The sequence below is a fragment of the Siphateles boraxobius genome, unplaced genomic scaffold (assembly GCF_051911475.1).
Source record: "Siphateles boraxobius isolate OS27281-9 unplaced genomic scaffold, OSU_SipBor_1 1, whole genome shotgun sequence".
NCBI classification, from domain to species: Eukaryota; Metazoa; Chordata; class Actinopteri; order Cypriniformes; family Leuciscidae; genus Siphateles; species Siphateles boraxobius.
Window position 1 is genome coordinate 1,321,460 of NW_027508699.1, and position 15,887 is coordinate 1,337,346.

General features: G+C 43.2%; 11 non-coding genes across 11 annotated transcripts; all 11 read right to left on the reverse strand.

Annotated features, from left to right (window-relative positions):
• Window positions 1-5,420: 5,420 nt before the first annotated feature.
• trnap-cgg (transfer RNA proline (anticodon CGG)) lies at window positions 5,421-5,492 on the reverse strand. Its single transcript has one exon. It is a non-coding gene; the product is annotated as a tRNA-Pro (tRNA).
• Window positions 5,493-5,692: 200 nt separating this feature from the next.
• trnap-ugg (transfer RNA proline (anticodon UGG)) lies at window positions 5,693-5,764 on the reverse strand. The gene has a single exon. It is a non-coding gene; the product is annotated as a tRNA-Pro (tRNA).
• A 309-nt stretch (window positions 5,765-6,073) lies between these two features.
• On the reverse strand, window positions 6,074-6,145 carry trnap-ugg (transfer RNA proline (anticodon UGG)). Its single transcript has one exon. It is a non-coding gene; the product is annotated as a tRNA-Pro (tRNA).
• A 1,762-nt stretch (window positions 6,146-7,907) lies between these two features.
• trnap-ugg (transfer RNA proline (anticodon UGG)) lies at window positions 7,908-7,979 on the reverse strand. The gene has a single exon. It is a non-coding gene; the product is annotated as a tRNA-Pro (tRNA).
• Window positions 7,980-8,305: 326 nt separating this feature from the next.
• On the reverse strand, window positions 8,306-8,377 carry trnap-ugg (transfer RNA proline (anticodon UGG)). Its single transcript has one exon. It is a non-coding gene; the product is annotated as a tRNA-Pro (tRNA).
• A 1,389-nt stretch (window positions 8,378-9,766) lies between these two features.
• Window positions 9,767-9,838, reverse strand: trnap-ugg (transfer RNA proline (anticodon UGG)). The gene has a single exon. It is a non-coding gene; the product is annotated as a tRNA-Pro (tRNA).
• Window positions 9,839-10,164: 326 nt separating this feature from the next.
• On the reverse strand, window positions 10,165-10,236 carry trnap-ugg (transfer RNA proline (anticodon UGG)). The gene has a single exon. It is a non-coding gene; the product is annotated as a tRNA-Pro (tRNA).
• A 1,762-nt stretch (window positions 10,237-11,998) lies between these two features.
• Window positions 11,999-12,070, reverse strand: trnap-ugg (transfer RNA proline (anticodon UGG)). Its single transcript has one exon. It is a non-coding gene; the product is annotated as a tRNA-Pro (tRNA).
• A 326-nt stretch (window positions 12,071-12,396) lies between these two features.
• Window positions 12,397-12,468, reverse strand: trnap-ugg (transfer RNA proline (anticodon UGG)). The gene has a single exon. It is a non-coding gene; the product is annotated as a tRNA-Pro (tRNA).
• A 2,841-nt stretch (window positions 12,469-15,309) lies between these two features.
• Window positions 15,310-15,381, reverse strand: trnap-ugg (transfer RNA proline (anticodon UGG)). The gene has a single exon. It is a non-coding gene; the product is annotated as a tRNA-Pro (tRNA).
• A 326-nt stretch (window positions 15,382-15,707) lies between these two features.
• trnap-ugg (transfer RNA proline (anticodon UGG)) lies at window positions 15,708-15,779 on the reverse strand. The gene has a single exon. It is a non-coding gene; the product is annotated as a tRNA-Pro (tRNA).
• Window positions 15,780-15,887: the final 108 nt, after the last annotated feature.

Genomic DNA, 15,887 nt, shown 5'->3' on the forward strand with positions numbered 1-15,887 from the left:
GAAACATTATTTTTGTTTGGGTTTAAAGGTAAAGCCAATAATGTTAGCTTTTTAAATATGATATTGGCAGTTTCAAGATTAAGGGGCGGTTTCCCGGACAGGGTTTAAATTAAGCCTGGAGTAGGCCTTATTCTAGAATAGTTAATCGTGTCTTAAAAAATGGCTTTCTGTGACACAGATTAAGTACAGATTAGTTACACCTGGACTATGGAGCCCTGAACTAAAAAAAACCAGATTAATTTAAAACCAACTGTACTAATCTGAATTAGCATGACAGAGGTAGCCTATAAAACATGGAATGAACCAAGAAAAGCAAAAAATTGCATGGAACTGAGAAGCAAATACAAGGAAAACAATGGAATCAGAAAAAAAGTTTTACTAAACAAGAGAAAATTATTTTTAAGCAAGCTAAATAAACATCAGATATGGAACAGCACACATCAGCTATGGAAGAAAAGAAAAGAAATGCCTGCAAGTCTGTTTGTAATTAATTATATATATATATATATATATATATATATATATATATATATATATATATATATATATATATATATATATATAATTAATTACAAACAGACTTCCAGGCATTTCTTTTGAAATTGAACCATTTGAACTCACTCTCGTGCTTTCCCTCGACCCCCACTCCCTCCCACTCGTGGTGAGATCTCCCAAACTCACACAAGAATCTAAATACTTTATATAGGCCTACACGAAGTGAATGCCTGCAATCATTCAGTCATTGACGAATGCACAAAATGTGCAAATTAATAAAAGCATTATGAACATTACGAAACGATACACAATTGTAGTTTAAGTTCGCGCTGAAACTATATTTACCTTATAAAAAATATATATATAACCCATTAAACCTGCTGAGAAACGAGGAGGGAACCTCTGAGTGAACTAAAATGAGCAGTTCCACGAGCATGCCCGGGAAACTCATGAATATTCATGTTGGCTCCGCCCACGGCCTCTACAGATGCACAAGTCAGTTTTGCTCCACATTTAACGAGATATATGGTGCAAAAGGGAGAGCGTGCGAAACTTGTCACTTGAAAGATTCGTAACATCTTTAGTTGATTGGAACTTCATAATTATTGCCCTGATGGTCAAAATGGGGATTTTCAATTCTTTAGCTATTTTCTTACAGCCACTTTCTATTTTGTGATGCTCAACAATCTTTTAATGCACATCAGAACTATATTCTTTGGTTTTACTCATTGTGGTGGATGATTGAGGGAATTTGGCCTTTGTGTTTCCTCATATTTAAACTCCTGTGAAACAAGAAGTCATTCTTGAAAAGTCAAGAAGACAATTTTATGTTCCTAGTCACCCTGGTGTGCTAAAAAAAAAAGGTAAATATTAATGGAAATATACTTCAGAAATATTTCACTCGTAAAAAAATTCTAGGGGTGCCAATAATTGTGGCCAACGTGCTTTGGAGAAAAACATTTATTTCATAATGTGATTTCCCCCCCACTTTCAATTATTTTACTTCAATGAAAGGTTAGATTTTTGCAATTTGTTTTAAATGGAAGATCAAAAGAAAAATGTTGATCATATTTACCAGGGGTGCCATTAATTATGACCACAACTGTATATATATACTAGTAATACATGTGTCTTCTTTGAAACACATTGTTAGTCTGAAGTTAAACCTGCCTCCTGGTAGGTTTAATTTAAGACTCAATTTAGTCTTGGGGTAACTCTAATCTTCCTCCAGGAAATCAGTTTATTAAACTCTGGACTAAACTAAATCTAGGACTATTTAAAGCCATGACAGAGAAAGCAGATTTCTGTTAAACTGGTTTAAAGGGCCATTTTAGTCTAGCACTAGGCTTAATCTCTGTCCGGGAAACCGCCCCTAATAGTTTGGAAAAGAAGGAATATAGTAAAAGAAAAAAAGGGGAGTGTTTCAGTATGTATACTTTTCAAGCAAAGGATGCTTTTTATTCTTCAAGCATTATATGATTATTTTAAAATGGAAGTGAAAGAAGAGGTTTTTGACAAGAATTTTGTACAGAATAACCCGTTTGTGGAAAAAACATGGTTTCATTTCAATGTAAAATTGCCTGCATGTGATTCAGATTGTTCTTAAATGTAATGTAATGTAAATATTTTATAATAAAAAATTTTAATTTTTTTTTAAAAAACACGCCCCATCTCGTCCGATCTCGGAAGCTAAGCAGGGTCGTGCCTGGTTAGTACTTGGATGGGAGACCGCCTGGGAATACCAGGTGGTGTAAGCTTTTGCTTTATCGATTCACTAATACACTTCATGGCTCGGGTCCCACCGTTTTTCCTTTATCCTTTTCAATTCAATTGCTTCATTTATTTGTCTTTCATGTTGCTTTCTCTCTGCCTTCTGTCTGCTTTCGGTGTGGTAAAGGACAGCTCAGCCTTGTCATTCTGTCTTTCTCCTCCAGGGGGCGATCGACAGGCTTTTCTCTCTCAGTCTACAAGCAACACACAACTCTGAGTGCTTGCTCTTTTGTAACCCGCTCCTTTCCTCGACTTCAATTAGACCAGAGGTTCCCAAACTGTTTTTGTCAGCAGAACGCTTAGATTATAGCTTAATATTTCATTAATTCCACACACATTTGAATGTTCATGGATTTTTAATTAGGCTACTAACCTATAACTGGCCCTGCACTGGGTCTGAATAGGTTTTAGTGTTGGTACTTATTCTCAGTGTTGGTACCAGATCTCTCAAGATCTCAGCATTTTCACTTATTACAATCCAGACTTTATTTCTCTCGTATTTATTGAGGTATTTATTGAGAATTAACAGAGGTTTAGATGTTGATGTTTTATTGAAAATAATAAAGTTTGAGGTCATCGTTATGGTGATCATGTGCAAGGGAACCAGTATCATGGTTTAGTTAGTCTCTGGACTCTTTAACTAAAGTTTTTCTTTTGCTGATTTAACTGTATGTTTCCGATATGTGTTTATTATAGCAATTCATTGATACCAGAGTCTAAACTCTGATTAAGTTGTTTAAATACTAAATTGGTTATTTTATATGCCAATCCTGCTGCAGAAACATCTGTTCTGCTGTGATACTCTGTAAGATTTTATGAAGTCATTATGCAGACACAATCATGTATACTCACACAGACATCAAGAATCAGCATATGAATCTCAACAATGGTGACAATTAAACGAAAATTCAGATCAACTCTGAGGGGCGGTTTTCCGGACAGAGATAAAACCTAGTCCTAGACTTAAATGGCCCTTTAAACCAGATTAACAGAAATCCGCTTTCTCTGTCATGGCTTTAAATAGTCCTAGATTTAGTTTAGTCCATAGTTTATTTGAGGCTTAAATTAAACCTACCAGGAGGCAGGTTTAACAAAGAAGACACATATATTACTAGTTTATGTTTATATATATATATATATATATATATATATATATATATATATATATATATATATATATATATTAATGGCACCCCTGGTAAATATGATCAAAAATGTTTGTAAAAAATGTATTTACATTTCTTTTCTTTTATTCCATAGCTGATGTGTGCAGTTTATGTAGCTTGCTTGAAAATAATTTTCTCTTGTTTAGTAAAGTTTTTTTTGATTGCAGTATTTTTCTGATGCCATTGTTTTCCTTGTATTTGCTTCTCTCAGTTCCATGCAATTTTTAGCTTTACTTGGTTCATTCCATGTTTTATAGGCAACCTCTGTCATGCTAATTCAGATTAGTACAGTTGGTTTTAAATTAATCTGGTTTATTTTAGTTCAGGACTCCATAGTCCAGGTGTAACTAATCTGTACTTAATCTGTGTTACAGAAAGCCATTTTTTAAGACACGATTATCATCAGCGAGAATCATACCCCTAGACCAATGAGCCTGACTGACAACAGATTCGGCTACTTGCGCACACTTGTAGAGTCACTGAATGCTGGCCTCTTACAGAAGGGGAAGGCACTAGTTTTAATAGAAAGCGTTTGTCGTTAGGGAGCCACACTCCCTGGCAGGCAGCGATTCTGAGTACGTTCTGTGCAAGTAAAATAAGCGCTTGTCATCTGGCTGAATCTTGGCTATGTTGTAGTACAGATGAACACAAGCAGTAATAAGGGTTTGAAAAACATGACAGTTTTTAGTTTGGCTCAGTGCTGCAAAAGGAAGGATCCAACCTTGCTGCTCGTTCTGAAATCCCTGGGCTCATCCGGGATTTGAACCCGGGACGTCTCGCAACCAAAGCGAGAATCATACCCCTAGACCAACGAGTTGAATGTTTGGCAACTTCAAGGATGGTTTGTTCAAAGCAATAATGACTACAAGATCTGAGTCAGCGTAGAACGGACAAACTTCGGATAGCTGGGGTGGTGGGTTTTTGTGTGCATCAGACTGTCAGTGAATCATTCTTGCCTGCCCGTGCATGTGCCCTTTCAGGCTGAAATTACACAAAGCACTGTGCGCAAGAGGCCCAGTGGCCTAAGGGGAAAAAGCCACTTCTTGCTTTTGTACTGGACCTACGACGAAGGCTTTGCGTACGAAAGCAGAGAGGCAGACTACACAGGAAACAGGTGGGAAAGAGTCATGAACTAAAAATTAATCTAGTCATCGAAAAACCTCATTGATACGTTTGTTTTGTCCATACAACCAACATGGCTGTGTAATTGGAGAAAAACACATGGAACAGAAATGGTGGGGTCTAAATGTAAACAGCCGCATATAGGCTATGCCACCTAGGTAGGCTGTTAATAGGACGTGCTTGTTGCGCTAGCTCTAAGCCAATGCTGCAAAAAGTCAATGAAAAGTTGTTCAAAGAAACTCCACAGAACAACAAGTATACCTGATCTTAGCGTTTCTGCAAAAGAGCCACGGGTAATTCAGTCTAGAGCGATTTAAAATGCTTTGAATCCCACTACAGCATCTACAGACCTGCGAAAAAAGTTCAATTTTGCCAAGCATCAGCCTCTGATGCTGCAGAACGTGACGTCAAGTACTATGTGGGTTGTAGTAAATGGCCAGACTATGAAGTGGTTGATAAAGAAAAGTAAATGGCCAGACTTTGAAGTGGTTGAAAACATGATGCTTTTGCAGGGGCTGAGAGGTGGGGAGGACAACATGACTAACTCCACCATAATCAGATTGCCCTTTGGTTGATTTTTGGGCAACTCACTGAGTCTCTGCTCCAGAGAGAACTTCAGCAAGTCTTGCTTCTGACTGGACTCATTCAAGCGGGCTTGAGCTTCTGAAAGAGCTTTCTTCTCCGTCAGAATGAGCTTTCTTCTCCGTCAGCTTCTAAGGGAAAACAATGCTTTCATACACCAAGAAGAGCACAATTTGTTTTATCACCCAGCTTAAAAAAAGAAAAAAACTGAAGAAGATTTCCTGTGGTATCACATGCAATTGCATACAGAGTCAGAAAACCCTTGAACTCATACTAAAGGTGAGAGGGCTCGTCCGGGATTTGAACCCGGGACCTCTCGCACCCGAAGCAAGAATCATACCCCTAGACCAACGAGCCTGCCTGACGCGTGATGGGGCTATTTGAATACAGTTGTACAGTCACCGAACACTGGCCTCAAACAGAATGAGCAGACACTAGTTTTAATAAGAGCATTTGTCCTTAGGGAGCTGCACTCTCTGGCAGGCGTCGATTCAGAGTACTTTCTGTGCAGGAAATAAACGCTTGTCATCGCACTGGCTGCTTGTTCTGAAACTGCTGGGCTCGTCCGGGATTTGAACCCGGGACCTCTCGCACCCAAAGCGAGAATCATACCCCTAGACCAACGAGCCTGACTGACAAAAGATTTGGCTACTTGCGTACAGTTGTAGAGTCACTGAATGCTGGCCTCTTACAGAATGGGAAGGCACTAGTTTTAATAGAAAGCGTTTGTCGTTAGGGAGCCACACTCCCTGGCAGGCAGCGATTCTGAGTACGTTCTGTGCAAGGAAATAAGCGCTTGTCATCTGGCTGAATCTTGGCTATGTTGTAGTACAGATGAACACAAGCAGTAATAAGGGTTTCAAAAACATGACAGATTTGAGTTTGGCTCAGTGCTGCAAAAGGAAGGATCCAACCTTTCTGCTCATTCTGAAATACACGGACTCGTCCGGGATTTGAACCCAGGACCTCTCGCACCCAAAGCGAGAATCATACCCCTAGACCAACGAGCCTCTTCTACAGTGAGTCTTTCGGGAGGGCGTGACAAATTCAGTGAAGCCCATCTCAAAGACGGACCACGACCTGGCGTCGAGATACGAAAGTGTAGTTGTTCGAGCATTAGAAACCCCTTGAAGGCATATTACTGATCAAAGGAAAAGCATGCCAGACAAGGCCCAGTGGCCTGTGGATGTTCCACAAATTCAAGGATGGTTTGTTCAAAGCAATAATGACCACAAGTTCTGAGTTAGCATAGTACGGACAAACCTCGGATAGCTGTAGTGGTGGGTTTTTGTGTGCATCAGACTGTCAGTGAATCATTCTTGCCTGCCCGTGCATGTGCCCTTTCAGGCTGAAAAAAATTACACAAAGCACTGTGCGCAAGAGGCCCAGTGGCCTAAGGGGAAAAAGCCACTTCTTGCTTTTGCACTGGACCTACGACGAAGGCTTTGCGTACGAAAGCAGAGAGGCAGACTACACACAAAACAGGTGGGAAAGAGTCATGAACTATAAATGAATCTAGTCAACGAAAAACATCATTGATACATTTGTTTTGTCCATACAACCAAAATGGCTGTGTAATTGGAGAAAAACACATGGAACAGAAATGGCGGGCTCTAAATGTAAACCGCCGCATATAGGCTATGCCGTAGGCTTGACTTTGAACTAAAAGGCATCAGCCTCCCACCTAGGGAGGCTGTTACTAGGGCGTGCTTGTTGCGCTAGCTCTAAGCCGATGCTGCAAAAAGTCAATGACAAGTTGTTCAAAGAAACTCCACAGAGCAACAAGTATACCTGTGCTTAGCGTTTCTGCAAAAGAGCCACGGGTAATTCAGTTAAGAGCGATTTAAAATGCTTTGAATCCCACTACAGCATCTACAGACCTGCGAAAAAAGTTCAATTTTGCCAAAGCATCAGCCTCTGATGCTGCAGAACGTGACGTCAAATACTATGTGGGTTGCAGTAAATGGCCAGACTATGAAGTGGTTGATAAAGAAAAGTAAATGGCCAGACTATGAAGTGGTTGAAAACATGATGCTTGGGCAGGGGCTGAGAGGTGGGGAGGACAACATGACTAACTCCTCCAAAATCAGATTGCCCTTCGGCTGATTTTTGGGCAACTCACTGAGTCTCTGCTCCAGAGAGAACTTCAGCAAGTCTCACTTCTTACTGGACTCATTCAAGCGGGCTTGAGCTTCTGAATGAGCTTTCTTCTCCGTCAGAATGAGCTTTCTTCTCCGTCAACTTCTAAGGGAAAACAATGCCTTTCATAAACCAGGAAGAGCACAATTTGTTTTATCACCCAGCTTAAAAAAAGAAAAAAAAAATGAAGAAGATTTCCTGTGGTATCACATGCAATTGCATAAAGAAAAGTAAATGGCGAGACTATGAAGTGGTTGAAAACATGATGCTTGGGCAGGGGCTGAGAGGTGGGGAGGACAACATGACTAACTCCTCCAAAATCAGATTGCCCTTCGGGTGATTTTTGGGCAACTCACTGAGTCTCTGCTCCAGAGAGAACTTCAGCAAGTCTCGCTTCTGACTGGACTCATTCAAGCGGGCTTGAGCTTCTGAATGAGCTTTCTTCTCCGTCAGAATGAGCTTTCTTCTCCGTCAACTTCTAAGGGAAAACAATGCCTTTCATAAACCAGGAAGAGCACAATTTGTTTTATCACCCAGCTTAAAAAAAGAAAAAAAATGAAGAAGATTTCCTGTGGTATCACATGCAATTGCATACAGAGTCAGAGAACCCTTGAACTCATACTAAAGGTGAGAGAGCTCGTCCGGGATTTGCACCCGGGACCTCTCGCACCCAAAGCGAGAATCATACCCCTAGACCAACGAGCCTGCCTGACGCTGAGTGGGGCTACTTGCGTACAATTGTACAGTCACCGAACACTGGCCTTAAACAGAATGAGCAGACACTAGTTTTAATAAGAGCGTTTGTCCTTAGGGAGCTGCACTCCCTGGCAGGCGGCGATTCAGAGAACTTTCTGTGCAGGAAATAAACGCTTGTCATCGGACTGGCTGCTTGTTCTGAAAGTGCTGGGCTCGTCCGGGATTTGAACCCGGGACCTCTCGCACCCAAAACATTTCAAAAGCATGACAGTTTTGAGTTTGGCTCAGTGCTGCAAAAGGAAGGATACAACCTTGCTGCTCGTTCTGAAATCCCCGGGCTCGTCCGGGATTTGAACCCGGGACCTCTCGCACCCAAAGCGAGAATCATACCCCTAGACCAACGAGCCTTTTCTACAATAAGTCTTTCGGGAGGGCGCCACAAATTCAGTGAAGCCCATCTCAAAGACGGACCACGCCCTGGCGTCGAGATACGAAAGTGTAGTTGTTCGAGCGTTAGAAACCCCTTGAAGGCATATTACTGATCAAAGGAAAAGCATGCCAGACAAGGCCCAGTGGCCTGTGGATGTTCCACAAATTCAAGGATGGTTTGTTCAAAGCAATAATGACCACAAGTTCTGAGTTAGCATAGTACGGACAAACCTCGGATAGCTGTAGTGGTGGGTTTTTGTGTGCATCAGACTGTCAGTGAATCATTCTTGCCTGCCCGTGCATGTGCCCTTTCAGGCTGAAACAAATTACACAAAGCACTGTGCGCAAGAGGCCCAGTGGCCTAAGGGGAAAAAGCCACTTCTTGCTTTTGCACTGGACCTACGACGAAGGCTTTGCGTACGAAAGCAGAGAGGCAGGCTACACACAAAACAGGTGGGAAAGAGTCATGAACTATAAATGAATCTAGTCAACGAAAAACATCATTGATACGTTTGTTTTGTCCATACAACCAAAATGGCTGTGTAATTGGAGAAAAACACATGGAACAGAAATGGCGGGCTCTAAATGTAAACCGCCGCATATAGGCTATGCCGTAGGCTTGACTTTGAACTAAAAGGCATCAGCCTCCCACCTAGGGAGGCTGTTACTAGGGCGTGCTTGTTGCGCTAGCTCTAAGCCGATGCTGCAAAAAGTCAATGACAAGTTGTTCAAAGAAACTCCACAGAGCAACAAGTATACCTGTGCTTAGCGTTTCTGCAAAAGAGCCACGGGTAATTCAGTTAAGAGCGATTTAAAATGCTTTGAATCCCACTACAGCATCTACAGACCTGCGAAAAAAGTTCAATTTTGCCAAAGCATCAGCCTCTGATGCTGCAGAACGTGACGTCAAATACTATGTGGGTTGCAGTAAATGGCCAGACTATGAAGTGGTTGATAAAGAAAAGTAAATGGCCAGACTATGAAGTGGTTGAAAACATGATGCTTGGGCAGGGGCTGAGAGGTGGGGAGGACAACATGACTAACTCCTCCAAAATCAGATTGCCCTTCGGCTGATTTTTGGGCAACTCACTGAGTCTCTGCTCCAGAGAGAACTTCAGCAAGTCTCACTTCTGACTGGACTCATTCAAGCGGGCTTGAGCTTCTGAATGAGCTTTCTTCTCCGTCAGAATGAGCTTTCTTCTCCGTCAACTTCTAAGGGAAAACAATGCCTTTCATAAACCAGGAAGAGCACAATTTGTTTTATCACCCAGCTTAAAAAAAGAAAAAAAATGAAGAAGATTTCCTGTGGTATCACATGCAATTGCATACAGAGTCAGAGAACCCTTGAACTCATACTAAAGGTGAGAGAGCTCGTCCGGGATTTGCACCCGGGACCTCTCGCACCCAAAGCGAGAATCATACCCCTAGACCAACGAGCCTGCCTGACGCTGAGTGGGGCTACTTGCGTACAATTGTACAGTCACCGAACACTGGCCTTAAACAGAATGAGCAGACACTAGTTTTAATAAGAGCGTTTGTCCTTAGGGAGCTGCACTCTCTGGCAGGCGGCGATTCAGAGAACTTTCTGTGCAGGAAATAAACGCTTGTCATCGGACTGGCTGCTTGTTCTGAAAGTGCTGGGCTCGTCCGGGATTTGAACCCGGGACCTCTCGCACCCAAAACATTTCAAAAGCATGACAGTTTTGAGTTTGGCTCAGTGCTGCAAAAGGAAGGATACAACCTTGCTGCTCGTTCTGAAATCCCCGGGCTCGTCTGGGATTTGAACCCGGGACCTCTCGCACCCAAAGCGAGAATCATACCCCTAGACCAACGAGCCTCTTCTACAATAAGTCTTTCGGGAGGGCGCCACAAATTCAGTGAAGCCCATCTCAAAGACGGACCACGCCCTGGCGTCGAGATACGAAAGTGTAGTTGTTCGAGCGTTAGAAACCCCTTGAAGGCATATTGCTGATCAAAGGAAAAGCATGCCAGACAAGGCCCAGTGGCCTGTGGATGTTCCACAAATTCAAGGATGGTTTGTTCAAAGCAATAATGACCACAAGTTCTGAGTTAGCATAGTACGGACAAACCTCGGATAGCTGTAGTGGTGGGTTTTTGTGTGCATCAGACTGTCAGTGAATCATTCTTGCCTGCCCGTGCATGTGCCCTTTCAGGCTGAAAAAAATTACACAAAGCACTGTGCGCAAGAGGCCCAGTGGCCTAAGGGGAAAAAGCCACTTCTTGCTTTTGCACTGGACCTACGACGAAGGCTTTGCGTACGAAAGCAGAGAGGCAGGCTACACACAAAACAGGTGGGAAAGAGTCATGAACTATAAATGAATCTAGTCAACGAAAAACATCATTGATACGTTTGTTTTGTCCATACAACCAAAATGGCTGTGTAATTGGAGAAAAACACATGGAACAGAAATGGCGGGCTCTAAATGTAAACCGCCGCATATAGGCTATGCCGTAGGCTTGACTTTGAACTAAAAGGCATCAGCCTCCCACCTAGGGAGGCTGTTACTAGGGCGTGCTTGTTGCGCTAGCTCTAAGCCGATGCTGCAAAAAGTCAATGACAAGTTGTTCAAAGAAACTCCACAGAGCAACAAGTATACCTGTGCTTAGCGTTTCTGCAAAAGAGCCACGGGTAATTCAGTTAAGAGCGATTTAAAATGCTTTGAATCCCACTACATTATCTACAGACCTGCGAAAAAAGTTCAATTTTGCCAAAGCATCAGCCTCTGATGCTGCAGAACGTGACGTCAAATACTATGTGGGTTGCAGTAAATGGCCAGACTATGAAGTGGTTGTTAAAGAAAAGTAAATGGCCAGACTATGAAGTGGTTGAAAACATGATGCTTGGGCAGGGGCTGAGAGGTGGGGAGGACAACATGACTAACTCCTCCAAAATCAGATTGCCCTTCGGCTGATTTTTGGGCAACTCACTGAGTCTCTGCTCCAGAGAGAACTTCAGCAAGTCTCACTTCTTACTGGACTCATTCAAGCGGGCTTGAGCTTCTGAATGAGCTTTCTTCTCCGTCAGAATGAGCTTTCTTCTCCGTCAACTTCTAAGGGAAAACAATGCCTTTCATAAACCAGGAAGAGCACAATTTGTTTTATCACCCAGCTTAAAAAAAGAAAACAAAAATGAAGAAGATTTCCTGTGGTATCACATGCAATTGCATAAAGAAAAGTAAATGGCCAGACTATGAAGTGGTTGAAAACATGATGCTTGGGCAGGGGCTGAGAGGTCGGGAGGACAACATGACTAACTCCTCCAAAATCAGATTGCCCTTCGGGTGATTTTTGGGCAACTCACTGAGTCTCTGCTCCAGAGAGAACTTCAGCAAGTCTCGCTTCTGACTGGACTCATTCAAGCGGGCTTGAGCTTCTGAATGAGCTTTCTTCTCCGTCAGAATGAGCTTTCTTCTCCGTCAACTTCTAAGGGAAAACAATGCCTTTCATAAACCAGGAAGAGCACAATTTGTTTTATCACCCAGCTTAAAAAAAGAAAAAAAATGAAGAAGATTTCCTGTGGTATCACATGCAATTGCATACAGAGTCAGAGAACCCTTGAACTCATACTAAAGGTGAGAGAGCTCGTCCGGGATTTGAACCCGGGACCTCTCGCACCCAAAGCGAGAATCATACCCCTAGACCAACGAGCCTGCCTGACGCTGAATGGGGCTACTTGCGTACAGTTGTACAGTCACCGAACACTGGCCTTAAACAGAATGAGCAGACACTAGTTTTAATATGAGCGTTTGTCCTTAGGGAGCTGCACTCTCTGGCAGGCGGCGATTCAGAGAACTTTCTGTGCAGGAAATAAACGCTTGTCATCGGACTGGCTGCTTGTTCTGAAAGTGCTGGGCTCGTCCGGGATTTGAACCCGGGACCTCTCGCACCCAAAACATTTCAAAAGCATGACAGTTTTGAGTTTGGCTCAGTGCTGCAAAAGGAAGGATCCAACCTTGCTGCTCGTTCTGAAATCCCCGGGCTCGTCCGGGATTTGAACCCGGGACCTCTCGCACCCAAAGCGAGAATCATACCCCTAGACCAACGAGCCTCTTCTACAATAAGTCTTTCGGGAGGGCGCCACAAATTCAGTGAAGCCCATCTCAAAGACGGACCACGCCCTGGCGTCGATATACGAAAGTGTAGTTGTTCGAGCGTTAGAAACCCCTTGAAGGCATATTACTGATCAAAGGAAAAACATGCCAGACAAGGCCCAGTGGCCTGTGGATGTTCCACAAATTCAAGGATGGTTTGTTCAAAGCAATAATGACCACAAGTTCTGAGTTAGCATAGTACGGACAAACCTCGGATAGCTGTAGTGGTGGGTTTTTGTGTGCATCAGACTGTCAGTGAATCATTCTTGCCTGCCCGTGCATGTGCCCTTTCAGGCTGAAATTACACAAAGCACTGTGCGCAAGAGGCCCAGTGGCCTAAGGGAAAAAAGCCACTTCTTGCTTTTGCACTGGACCTACGACGAAGGCTTTGCGTACGAAAGCAGAGAGGCAGACTACACAAAAAAACAGGTGGGAAAGAGTCATGAACTATAAATGAATCTAGTCAACGAAAAACATCATTGATACGTTTGTTTTGTCCATACAACCAAAATGGCTGTGTAATTGGAGAAAAACACATGGAACAGAAATGGCGGGCTCTAAATGTAAACCGCCGCATATAGGCTATGCCGTAGGCTTGACTTTGAACTAAAAGGCATCAGCCTCCCACCTAGGGAGGCTGTTACTAGGGCGTGCTTGTTGCGCTAGCTCTAAGCCGATGCTGCAAAAAGTCAATGACAAGTTGTTCAAAGAAACTCCACAGAGCAACAAGTATACCTGTGCTTAGCGTTTCTGCAAGAGAGCCACGGGTAATTCAGTTAAGAGCGATTTAAAATGCTTTGAATCCCACTACAGCATCTACAGACCTGCGAAAAAAGTTCAATTTTGCCAAAGCATCAGCCTCTGATGCTGCAGAACGTGACGTCAAATACTATGTGGGTTGCAGTAAATGGCCAGACTATGAAGTGGTTGATAAAGAAAAGTAAATGGCCAGACTATGAAGTGGTTGAAAACATGATGCTTGGGCAGGGGCTGAGAGGTGGGGAGGACAACATGACTAACTCCTCCAAAATCAGATTGCCCTTCGGGTGATTTTTGGGCAACTCACTGAGTCTCTGCTCCAGAGAGAACTTCAGCAAGTCTCGCTTCTGACTGGACTCATTCAAGCGGGCTTGAGCTTCTGAATGAGCTTTCTTCTCCGTCAACTTCTAAGGGAAAACAATGCCTTTCATAAACCAGGAAGAGCACAATTTGTTTTATCACCCAGTTTAAAAAAAGAAAAAAAAATGAAGAAGATTTCCTGTGGTATCACATGGAATTGCATAAAGAAAAGTAAATGGCAAGACTATGAAGTGGTTGAAAACATGATGCTTGGGCAGGGGCTGAGAGGTGGGGAGGACAACATGACTAACTCCTCCAAAATCAGATTGCCCTTCGGGTGATTTTTGGGCAACTCACTGAGTCTCTGCTCCAGAGAGAACTTCAGCAAGTCTCGCTTCTGACTGGACTCATTCAAGCGGGCTTGAGCTTCTGAATGAGCTTTCTTCTCCGTCAGAATGAGCTTTCTTCTCCGTCAACTTCTAAGGGAAAACAATGCCTTTCATAAACCAGGAAGAGCACAATTTGTTTTATCACCCAGCTTAAAAAAAGAACAAAAAATTAAGAAGATTTCCTGTGGTATCACATGCAATTGCATAAAGAAAAGTAAATGGCCAGACTATGAAGTGGTTGAAAACATGATGCTTGGGCAGGGGCTGAGAGGTGGGGAGGACAACATGACTAACTCCTCCAAAATCAGATTGCCCTTCGGGTGATTTTTGGGCAACTCACTGAGTCTCTGCTCCAGAGAGAACTTCAGCAAGTCTCGCTTCTGACTGGACTCATTCAAGCGGGCTTGAGCTTCTGAATGAGCTTTCTTCTGCGTCAGAATGAGCTTTCTTCTCCGTCAACTTCTAAGGGAAAACAATGCCTTTCATACACCAGGAAGAGCACAATTTGTTTTATCACCCAGCTTAAAAAAAAAAAATGAAGAAGATTTCCTGTGGTATCACATGCAATTGCATAAAGAAAAGTAAATGGCCAGACTTTGAAGTGGTTGAAAACATGATGCTTTTGCAGGGGCTGAGAGGTGGGGAGGACAACATGACTAACTCCACCATAATCAGATTGGCCTTCGGTTGATTTTTGGGCAACTCACTGAGTCTCTGCTCCAGAGAGAACTTCAGCAAGTCTCGCTTCTGACTGGACTCATTCAAGCGGGCTTGAGCTTCTGAAAGAGCTTTCTTCTCCGTCAGAATGAGCTTTCTTCTCCGTCAACTTCTAAGGGAAAACAATGCTTTCATACACCAAGAAGAGCACAATTTGTTTTATCACCCAGCTTAAAAAAAAAAAATGAAGAAGATTTCCTGTGGTATCACATGCAATTGCATAAAGAAAAGTAAATGGCCAGACTTTGAAGTGGTTGAAAACATGATGCTTTTGCAGGGGCTGAGAGGTGGGGAGGACAACATGACTAACTCCACCATAATCAGATTGGCCTTCGGTTGGTTTTTGGGCAACTCACTGAGTCTCTGCTCCAGAGAGAACTTCAGCAAGTCTCGCTTCTGACTGGACTCATTCAAGCGGGCTTGAGCTTCTGAAAGAGCTTTCTTCTCCGTCAGAATGAGCTTTCTTCTCCGTCAACTTCTAACGGAAAACAATGCTTTCATACACCAAGAAGAGCACAATTTGTTTTATCACCCAGCTTAAAAAAAGAAAAAAAAATGAAGAAGATTTCCTGTGGTATCACATGCAATTGCATACAGAGTCAGAGAACCCTTGAACTCATACTAAAGGTGAGAGGGCTCGTCCGGGACTTGAACCCGGGACCTCTCGCACCCAAAGCGAGAATCATACCCCTAAACCAACGAGCCTGCCTGACGCTGGACGGGGCTACTTGCATAGAGTTGTACAGTCACCGAACACTGGCCTTACACAGAATGAGCAGACACTAGTTTTAATAAGAGCGTTTCTCCTTAGGGAGCTGCACTCTCGGGCAGGCGGCGATTCAGAGTACTTTCTGTGCAGGAAATAAACGCTTGTCATCGGACTGGCTGCTTGTTCTGAAACTGCTAGGCTCGTCCGGGATTTGAACCCGGGACCTCTCGCACCCAAAACATTTCAAAAGCATGACAGTTTTGAGTTTGGCTCAGTGCTGCAAAAGGAAGGATCCAACCTTGCTGCTCATTCTGAAATCCCCGGGCTCGTCCGGGATTTGAACCCGGGACTTCTCGCACCCAAAGCGAGAATCATACCCCTAGACCAACGAGCCTCTTCTACAATAAGTCTTTCGGGAGGGCGCCACAAATTCAGTGAAGCCCATCTCAAAGACGGACCACGCCCTGGCGTCGAGATACGAAAGTGTAGTTGTTCGAGCATT